The 10705-nt window shown below is 31.6% G+C and overlaps 1 pseudogene; it reads right to left on the bottom strand.

Moving 5' to 3' along the window:
• Window positions 1–8792: 8792 nt before the first annotated feature.
• Window positions 8793–10337, bottom strand: LOC141710667 (CENP-B homolog protein 2-like; annotated as a pseudogene).
• Window positions 10338–10705: the final 368 nt, after the last annotated feature.

The following is a 10705-nucleotide window of genomic DNA, read 5'->3' as shown; positions in this document are numbered from 1 at the left end:
TCTATTTAATTTGTTTGTTAGGTTTAACAATCAAATAGGGGGAGATTGTTGGTGAGACTGCGTAGCCGTATGAACTGTTACTCCCTCCATCCCACTGGATTGTTTACGTTACTTTTCGACACGCTTTTTAATGCTCGTTTTAAGTATAGTTTCACAATATTTTTTAAATTTTTTCTTTTTTTGAATAAAAGTTTTATGTTTAAACTTTTATTCAAATTTTTTTTTTGAGAATATATTATGAAACTATACTTTATAGAAGTCTCGAAATGCGTGCCGAATAATAACGTAAACATCCCACTGGGACGGGGGGAGGACGTGATAACTCAACACGATAACAACACTAGAACATGACAGATTAATAATACTACGTCTACACAAGAAATCAGGAAGAATGAAGACAAGGTAAATACAAAGAATCAGAAGATTAGAAGAAGGCCTGAAGTCTGTTTACAGGTCACTGAAAGAAGTTCATTAATATGTTCATGCCTCAGTGAAGAATAAAGGTTAAAGACTTTCAGGGTTTCATAAATAACGAAGATTCAGTGTATAAGTGCTACCAGAAGATTTTAGTATATTAGCATTGATTGAAGATAGACAGTATATGACGCATATGAATCTGAAGAATTGAAGACAGGGTATAGACAGAGGTTAAAGAAGACAACTACAGTCTTGAAGTTATACTCACTGACAGAAGTTCATTTATATGTTCAAGCGCCGGTGAAGAATAGTGAATAAAGTATTCAAGATTGTAGTAGCAATGAAGACCTTGTATAAAGTATCAGAAAGGATTTCAGTGAAAGTGCATTTATTTATTGACAATCAGTGTTAGAAGCAATGGATATTTAACCAAATTGCATCAGCTCAGAAACTCAAGTCAAATTGAATTAAGTTCACTCAATGCTAGTTGTTTGTGAACCAGACCAGTGCACCAAATATATGTATACAAGCAGGGATTTTAATTCAATTACAGAAGAAAATATTGATACAGTGAAGAATGGTTAAACAGAAGCAATAACATTCTAAGACAGAATAATCTTCACTCTGGTCGCCATAGAAGTGTAAGTACTACTGCAAGTAGACTTTATGGTCGCCACAGAACTGGTCGCCATAGAGAAATTACTCTAAGGCACCAACTGGTTGCCATAGAGAAATTACACTAAGGCACCAGTGGTCGTCATAGAGCTTGGTCGCCATAGAATAGAGGACACAGTATGTACTGGTCGCCATAGAGCTACTAATCGCCATAGAGCTTTACCAGTCGCCATAGAGCAATACAAAGCTACTAGTCGCCATAGAAGAGTTTACATAAAATGTTCAAGTCGCCATGGAACAATTGATTTTCCAGTAAATCAGAATGCAGCAATTCAAGGATGTATGTGGACACAAAGCTGCCACATGTCCAAAATTGAATTGAAAGTCTACACTTTGAAGCAGAATGAATGAGTTATATTCTTCTGAGTTTTATCTTCTTCTCCGACAAGAGGAGATAAAACAAGAAGCAAAGATTTATAGAGAAGCTCCGGCACCTTGAATATCTGTTTAACTTCTCACCGTAGTAACGTTATAATGCCTGATTTAACTCTTGTATATTCATAAGGGGATTATAATCGTTACCGGGTAATTAAATTCTAGTACAAACAAAAGCTAGATCATTGTATATGATTTGATTTGTAAATCTTTTTAGAAGGTAGAAATTTTTTTGTTCTTAGATTGTAGCCGGTTAATTTATTTACTGGAGTGTAGCAACACCCCTCGTGGATTTATATATGAATATATACTTCCCCGAATATCTTGTGTTCCTCATTTTATATTTCCAAACACTATTCAACTCAAGAACACGGAACCACTAACCGAGCACTAAATCTATATCCGCTAAAGTTTCAAAAGAATTTTTAATTTAGTGATTATCGTATTCAACCCCCCCCTCTACGATAATTCGGGACCTAACAGTATGGTAGCATTATCAGAATTTGCTAAGAACAACAGATCTGCATATTCATTCTCGGCCTTCAGATCTTTGTTTTTTTCCGCTCCAGTCATGTTAAACACCAAGAAATAAAGTTTTAATATTTATCACCTTAGTGCTCTGATACCATGAAAAGATAATAATAAATCTTGTAAAACTATTGCAATAGTTTTTTTAGCGAAATCTGTATTGCAACACCATACCTCTCAAACTTACAACTATACATTATATACTTGTTACAGATCCATTAATCGCATACAACTACTAGAGAAGCACAAAAAGTCCGGGCCCGAAAATCTGGCCCGACCCGATCCGGTCGAAACCCGGTTTAGAATGATATGAGATTGAGTATTGATAGATACTTGTGATGTCTAGCAGAAGAAGCGAGGCGTAAAAAAAGAAAACAAGTAGCCATTGAGTAGAACTGATAGACGGGTGCAAGTGAAGTTGGGAATCATTTGAGATCAGGCAAGTATCCTTGAACCTTCTTGTGATATGTTGTAAGATTATTCTGAACCTTTCTTGAGATATATTGCAAGTACCCTGAACAGTTATTATTTTATATTACAAGTGTTTTGAATATACCTGAGATATATCATATGTTAGCATGCGATAGTTGGATTGCTTAGCCTAAGCCCTGACCGCATCATTTGATAATTGGACTGTAAACCTTATTCATTGTGAACCATTGATTGTTGAAATTCCAGATACTAATCCACCTGAATACGATACTACTCTACAAATACATCCATACCATACACCAATCAATGAAACAGATTTGCTTAACATACAATAAATCATACCTTCAACAATTCATTCTAACATCAGAAAACCAAACTTGATATAAACGTTAAACCATTGTTCATTTATAAACATTAAAGCATTGTATAGACAAAGTCCGGCCCGGTTAAAAACCCGGTTTTCGGCTTGGCCCGGTCTTTGGCCCGACCCGATTAAAAACCCGGTTAAAATCTGATTATTCTAATATATTTTCTTATATATTTATGAATTTACATTTACTATAAATATAAATAATATTTTAAACACATATATATTTACATATTCGTGATTGAAAATATTATTCATATAATTTATTGTATGATTAATGAAAGAAAGAAATATTATTCAAGATCCGGCTCGGGGGTCTTTTGTGCATCACTAAGCTCAACAAAATAAAAGAAAGAAATAAAAGGAAATAAGATTAGTCCTAATATAAACAGCTGACTAATTTATACACTGGTTAATGAGAGACCTCAGCATGTGTTGTAAAATTCTACAGTTCACACAAGTTGAAGTCGAGAACTGATGTTAGCACCGATTTTAAGTACATGTCTTGGCAAGTTAAGGATCAGACATATAACGAGTCCAAGAAAATTTACGCTTATTCGGCTAATGGCATTCTTGATCGTGTGGCTAACGATTATGATGAGTACTCGGATTTTGAGGATGAGGTGGAGTATGATTGTAATATACGTGATTTTTATATTTTTTATATTCTATAATAATAATAATAAGTATGGGATTAGATTTTTGCAAATGTGATTAAATATATTTGCTAAAGAGAAAAGGAAAAAAAAAGAATTGATTTTGTTTAATCATTAAAATTATAATTCTAATAATGATTGGATATTTAAAACTATATAAAGGAATATATATGATAATGTCTGGACAAAAATAGGGGAGCTAATAGCCAAACAAAAAAAAACCCTAAAAACCAAGGGGCTGCCTCGGAGAAGATAGGAGGGGAATTAGAGCCGCATGAGTCGCATGGCTTGATAATCAAGTTTGATAGCTTACTTCCGGTGCTGTGTCAACAAGAAGAGGTACTACTAATATAACTAATATAGGGCACTAATATTTTATTCGTTATCATTGTTTTGTTTGATACTGTAGTTGGGCATATAATTTTAATGTCTTGTATATTATATCATGAATTATAATTTGTAGTGATAGCACTAGTAAGTTAAAAAAAAAATTTACCCATCAAATGCAATGTCCCTGTGTTTATGCCTCCTAGTCAAAATATTTGTTTTGTATCATCCAATTCAGATCATGTTAAGTTTAATGTTATTCTATTATATACATACAGAAAATCATGTATTTTGAGTCAATTGCATGACATGTTTCAAAGTCGTAATCATATTAGTGCCGCAAGGATTTTATGTAATATGTTTGTTATAATATTAGTATATATATTTTACTAGTCTTTTGATTAATTTTTTTTAAAAGTTATATAAGATAGATTTTATATCTAAAATCAAACGTGTTCTGTAATTTAGCATGAGTTGGTGGTTTTGATAGTTAACATGATTTTACTAGCATGGTTGTATTATATTTAATATTTTTAATTATATATTTTAATGATTCTACAGATTCATAAACATTTGTACAGGAACTTTGATTTTATAATATTTAATATATATTTATATATTTTATGTTCTTCGTATTGATTACTATTTTATTTTAATTGTTATATGCATCTGTTAGCTTGATATAGAATGTATATGTACATTTTGGTCATCTGTATCCGTGAGTAATTAAGTTGTCCAGATATTTATAGTGTTATTTAATTAGGCAGATATGAATCATGCATCTGAATTTAATAGTATAAAAAGAATGTGTATTAATAAATTATAAATTTGTTGTTAGATCGAGAGGATACAAATTAGTGAATCAGTTGCGGATGTTATTAGTATTTTTATTTGCTATATTCGAGGTACGAATTATGTCCCCTTTTTATTCCGCGATACTCCTCCTAGAAATTAAATATCCCTTATTCGTTGAATTTCATATTTATTCGCTCTGTCAATATTGTTTGAGAATTGTTTCAAAAATTGATTTGGAAAATTTTAAATATATATTTATGCGGTTTTCAAAACTTATTTATGACACCTTCTGTTTTGAAAAATCTGAATTGTTTGTCCGAAGTGATTTTATATTTCGTGAGAAATATTATTTTTCGTTTGGACCCTTAGTGTGATTTAGGGTATACCGAGTTAACCAGCTGTAGGGGTACTACAGCCATGTCATTGCGGCACCAGTGACATGACACTTCCGTGACAGTGTGATTGGTCACGGCATATCCTTCTGTTAGCTCTTGGGAGGAGCTTTTGGCCATTTGATATTTGTTTCAGGATACGTGGGCCAGAGTTTGATTTGTAATTTGATTTACGGTGACGTTGTATATGCTGTACACGTTATTCATTCTGTTGCACACATTAGGTACCCTATGATGTGTGTATTTGTATCTGTTCTGATCTCGGTATGAAATATCCTAACCTCTCGTTGATTCAGCCTTACTTATTTTTAAAATTGTTCTTTTATTGTAAATTGCTGATTATTTATTTCTGATCTCTTATTTTATATACTGTATTCCAAATCCGTACTGGGCGTTTGGCTCATGCCGTATTCTTTTTCTGGCAGGTGCTTAGGGGGATCTGGGACTGTGCGATGGAGAGTTCCCCATTTATTGATTAGGATTTCGGACTTTATCGGTATCTAGATTTAATTATTTATTTAGAGATTTCAATATTTATATTATTAGTTTAGACAGTTTGGAAATTTAATATTATTTTGGAGATTTTAAACTGTTTAATTATTATTTAGAAATATATTAGGGTTCTGTTTGCAGATTTATGGATTTTAAGTAATATCTCTTTCTATTTAAAGAAGGGGGTGTTACAATGATGAAGATGTCAGGATAAAGAGTGATGTGGAGATGATTGGTTCTTTATTTGGACACCTATATACGTTACTTTGACCGGCCTTCAATTCCATGATTTTAGATTGTACTTGTACTCTTTCTTTGCGCGCTCTCCATCTCTTCTAATTATTATCATTTCTAAAATAGTGTTCGACACGTATTTTAAGATGAATATAAAGTTTAGTTCTATAATTTTTTAATTTTTTTTTCTGAATAATAGTATAAATATTCTATTTTTATTCAGAAAAAGAAAATTTATAAAAAAAGTATTCGAACTATACTTTATATTAATCTTAAAATGTGTGTCAGTCTCTTAGAAACGATAATAATTGGCCCGGACTCGGTGTATTATTTTCTGTTATTGACCAATTAATTAATTGTGTATTCTTGTGACTAATTACTTTGGTTTGACAATGCTGTGACCTGTGAATGCCATGCTTAATAATTATAATGAAAAAACAACAAATATGGGGACATACATTGTCATAATAAGAAATTACAAAAAGCAGGGCTAGGTGGTTGGTTGTGCAGTGGTTCCGGGTGGTGTTGGTGAATGGTGAGAGTGAAGATTTAACAAGGTCTTGTCTTGATGGGGGTATGTTAAATCAAGTTACTCTTCCCTGGCAGGCGGCAGCTCCTCTCCCTCCCCTCTGCTTTTGTGCCAGGCCTAGCCCCCTATATTTGGCGCCCAAAACACACCCTTGCTTGCAAATTATATATAATTAACCGACAAACATCGAAACAGTTAAGGCCCGGTGTGGCAAATGCTGCTCAAATGAGATTTTTTGAAAGTGAAAGGCGGTTTGGTTTCAGGCAGCAGGAGACAGACGAGATACTGGTGATAAATGGGATTGAATATGACGGAGACAGTGTACAAGAACCGTTATGTTTTTCCAAATGAGGTTGAGAGCGGACTTAACAACGCAGAGTTTGCGGAATTGTGTTCCAACATGCAAATTCTGCCTTGTTAAGCCCGATCTCGACCTCATTTTTAAGAATCGAGAAGCACATGAAAGTTAAAAACAAAAAACTCGTCTCCTTCCTATTCAATCCCATTGTTCACTAGGATCTTTTGTCTCCATTTTACTCTTTGCTGCTTCATCCGTCTGTTAATTGTTACTTCAAATAGAGTCCAGCAATTTGGTGTATGGTTGGCTACTATGTGGTGAGACTTGTTACATATTCTACTCTTTTAACGGACCACCTAATTGCAGCTCTTCAGTTGATTAACTTGAGTAATTCTTAGACTTTTGGTTGGGTCGTATAAATGTGTTACGTGACTTGTGTACTATTTGTGTACTACTATTAGTTTAATTGTACTGATGTCTCGTACCGGTGTACTACATAGTAGACAGTACATGCTAGAAATAGAAAAAAAAACCGACAGATACATTAGATACATTAGAGCGGACAATTTGATACACCACCCGTGAACACGATACGAAATGATACGAAACAATACGAAAAATACGGATATGAGTTTTAATTTTTGGTGCACGAAACATGAATGTACACGAACACGAAATTACACGATAGATTTAGTGTCGAATATTGGTTTCAATTTAGGTACACGAAAGTACACGAAATTACACGAGATAAATATATTTATAAATTAATATATATAACACAGGCATATATTTATGTATATAATATAAATATTTACAAGTTTTTATAGAATAATATGTAAATATATATATATATTTATATATACACTATCCATATTTCATTAAATTATACATTAAAATAGATTTTTTTTATATTATATGTATATATATATATATTATATTAATTTTTTATTTAATATATACGAAAAGTACACGGAAAGTACACGACACAATTCGAATCGGATATGGGTTTCATGTTTACGTATACGAAACACGAAATTACACGACACGACCCGATTGCCCGCATTAAGATACATGTCCAATTATAGCTGCATACTTTTTATTAAAATTGATATCAAATTATTTTTGTTTATCAAAAAATTATGAGACTTAAATATTTAAATATATTTTGAACTAAATGTACATATAGGATGTGCACCTATAAAATATAACTAGCCTAAGAATGTATAGATTGTTTTTAATATTATATAATTTTTTAATTTAATTTGAAGTGCAAATTTTAAGCTCTGAAATTTATTTATTAGAAATTTTTGATAATATGATTTGATAATTATTTTAAATATGCATGTGTATAATTTAGTGAAATTTTAGTTTTGAAAAAAATATCATTGACCGCAAGATTTAGTTTTTTTGAAATTTATAGGTGTGTTTACAAAAGATAATTCTATTTTAATTAAAAGATAAATTTTAGCACATATTAATAGTAAACGAATTATCTTTATTTTGGTATACCGAAAAAATCTAACTAATTATATTGAAACTTATTTTTGGTTTAATTTGTTTAAACCCGGATCAATGATAAAAAATTTATGTATAAATAATAAAAAAATTATGTTAACCCAAATAGAAGTACATATTATTTTATTTTATCTGGTATAATTTTTTATTATTTTGATTTATCATGAATCAATTGTATAATTTTTTATCCCAGATGAATAGCATATATTGATTTATATTAGTCCACCGCAATTATACTGACTAAGAAATCATCTCTATTTTTATTTTATTAAAATAATTCTGAATATTACTGAAATTGAAATAAAAATATGTAATTATATAAACACAAACATTTTATACAAAGAGATATGCAATCAAACTTTTAATATTTCGGCTATTAAGGTCGGATCTCAGATCCACATTATACCTAACAACGAATTAGGTTGACTTTAATTTTATTTTAACACTGATCAATAATTTAAAAATTACTTTTAGTTTGAATTTAGTTTTAGTTTTAGCGTAGACCAATAATATATATTATTTTGTTTTATCCTTAGACCCGTTATATCAACCATCTACAGTAGAAACTCTTTAAATTAATACTCGTTAAATTAATAAACTCTCTAAAATAATAAATTTGTTTGGTCCCGACTTGGGCCAATTTAAAAAAATTGAAAAACTCGATAAAATAATAAGATAATAATTTTTCGGGAAATCCCTTTATAGTTTTCAGTCCCAAGAAAATCATAAATTAATAATTCATAGGTACTGAAAAAATGTATTACACCTTATTGAAATATGATTCAATAATTGTCTGTTTTATTTTAAAGTTCAAGTCTATTTGGAGTTCATCTCTAACTTTTCTTATTGCATCCAATAACTGAGGTGTTGTATTTTTGTATTGTATCATAAAGTTGTGAAGAGTATTCGACGCCATAAGAGCTTCCTTTCTCGTAACAGGCTCCAAATACACTGTATCATCTTCGCCGTCATCATTTGTATTGTCCTCAATGATGGTACCCACAATATCTTCTAAATCTGAACCTCAGAACATGCTTCATTTTCACCTAGGTAGTTCATTAGATTGTTGATATCCATCTTATTACGATAGCCACATTGATTGATCATAATCTTGAGGTCTTGAGTTTCTTCATCAAAAGTGGGTTCATCCAAATTTCTTGCAACGTCACTAGCTGAACGAATTTTACAGTATCGGAAATAATGCGCTATTGTTTCTTTTCGAACATCTATCGTCCAAGCTGAGATTGCCAAATTGATAGCATTAAGGACATTTATCTTCCCTGGATCAGATTGTCCTACCTCATAACCTTCCAATATTTTACGATAAAACCTTCTACGATAATGCATCTTGAAAGCCCTTATTATCCCAGTATCGCAAGGTTGAATTTTTGATGTCATGTTGGGTGGCATGAAGAACAATTCAACATTTCTTAGCCCTTCAATATTTTTTGGATGTGCTGGACAATTATCCATCACAAGCAGAACTCTTCTACCATGCATCATTTGGTCAAATGAACGAACATATTCATCAAAAAGCACACTAGTCATTTATGCTCTTTTGTTAGCTCGATACTGACAATCCAAACTATTCATGTTGACATTCTTGAAGCAACGAGGCTTTGCATATTTCCCAATAATCCATATTTCAGAGCCATCTTCATTGCAACAAATAACTATCGTAAGCCTTTCTTTATCTTGTTTTCTTCCTTCAAGTTGTTTTATTGCCAGTGAATGATCAGCTTGTAGCCTATAAAACAACCCAGTTTCATCCATATTGAAAACATCTTTTACAGGGAATTGATCAATTTTCTCTCGAATCGATACCAATTTCCGCTCCATGTCTTGTACATCAACAGACCCACTCTCGCCAAAATGACGAAATAACTTTATGCTATGCCGCTGCTTGAATTTCCCAAGCCATCATATAGAGAAGTTAAAATCTGAATTATCGTGAGGGTACAAGAGTTTCATTATTTCTCTTGCCTTCTGCAAAAGTAAATATCCTGTGATATTCACACGTTCTTGATGTTGGAGAAACCACTCATAAACAACCTTCTCCATGTCAGGATATTTTGCTGGTTTGTGTCTTTTGATTTTTGCGCTTCCTAGCGATACTCATCTGATCGCTTAAGTGTGTTTGATTTGTTCCTTGACTAACTTTTAACTGAAACTTTCCCTCAAGCCATCTCTGCAAGTCTTTTTGTGTGCTTGCAGGATTATCTCTCTTGTACTCACACAACTCCTTACGTATTTGATCTGACATAGTTGATTTTACAACACCTTTTAGATGAGAAGCCATCTTGTGAGATATGTTTTGAATACTCTAACACGTTCATGTAATTTATATATGCCAAACTTGTTTGAGAATACATTGAACACATTCATTAATCTTGTTTACATTAATTATACAATACAACTTCAAAAGTCATTGTTAATTTCCCAAGGTTACTAATTACGTTGAATCCCAAGGTTCGTTGATTCTAAGAGGTATGTACATTATAATAGGTTAAAAACTCTTTAAATTAATAATTATTAATTTATCGATAAATTAATAACTCTCTAAATTAATAAATTTCTCCGGTCCCGATATTATTAATTTATAGAGTTTTTACTGTAATTACATTTAGTTTATTTTTAGTTTTATTTTAGCTCTGGTTAGATATTATTTTGTTT

The sequence above is a fragment of the Apium graveolens genome, chromosome 3 (genome assembly GCF_009905375.1).
Source record: "Apium graveolens cultivar Ventura chromosome 3, ASM990537v1, whole genome shotgun sequence".
Taxonomy (NCBI): domain Eukaryota; kingdom Viridiplantae; phylum Streptophyta; class Magnoliopsida; order Apiales; family Apiaceae; genus Apium; species Apium graveolens.
The sequence above is the reverse complement of the archived record's forward strand: the minus strand, read 5'-3'. Positions and strand labels throughout refer to the sequence as shown.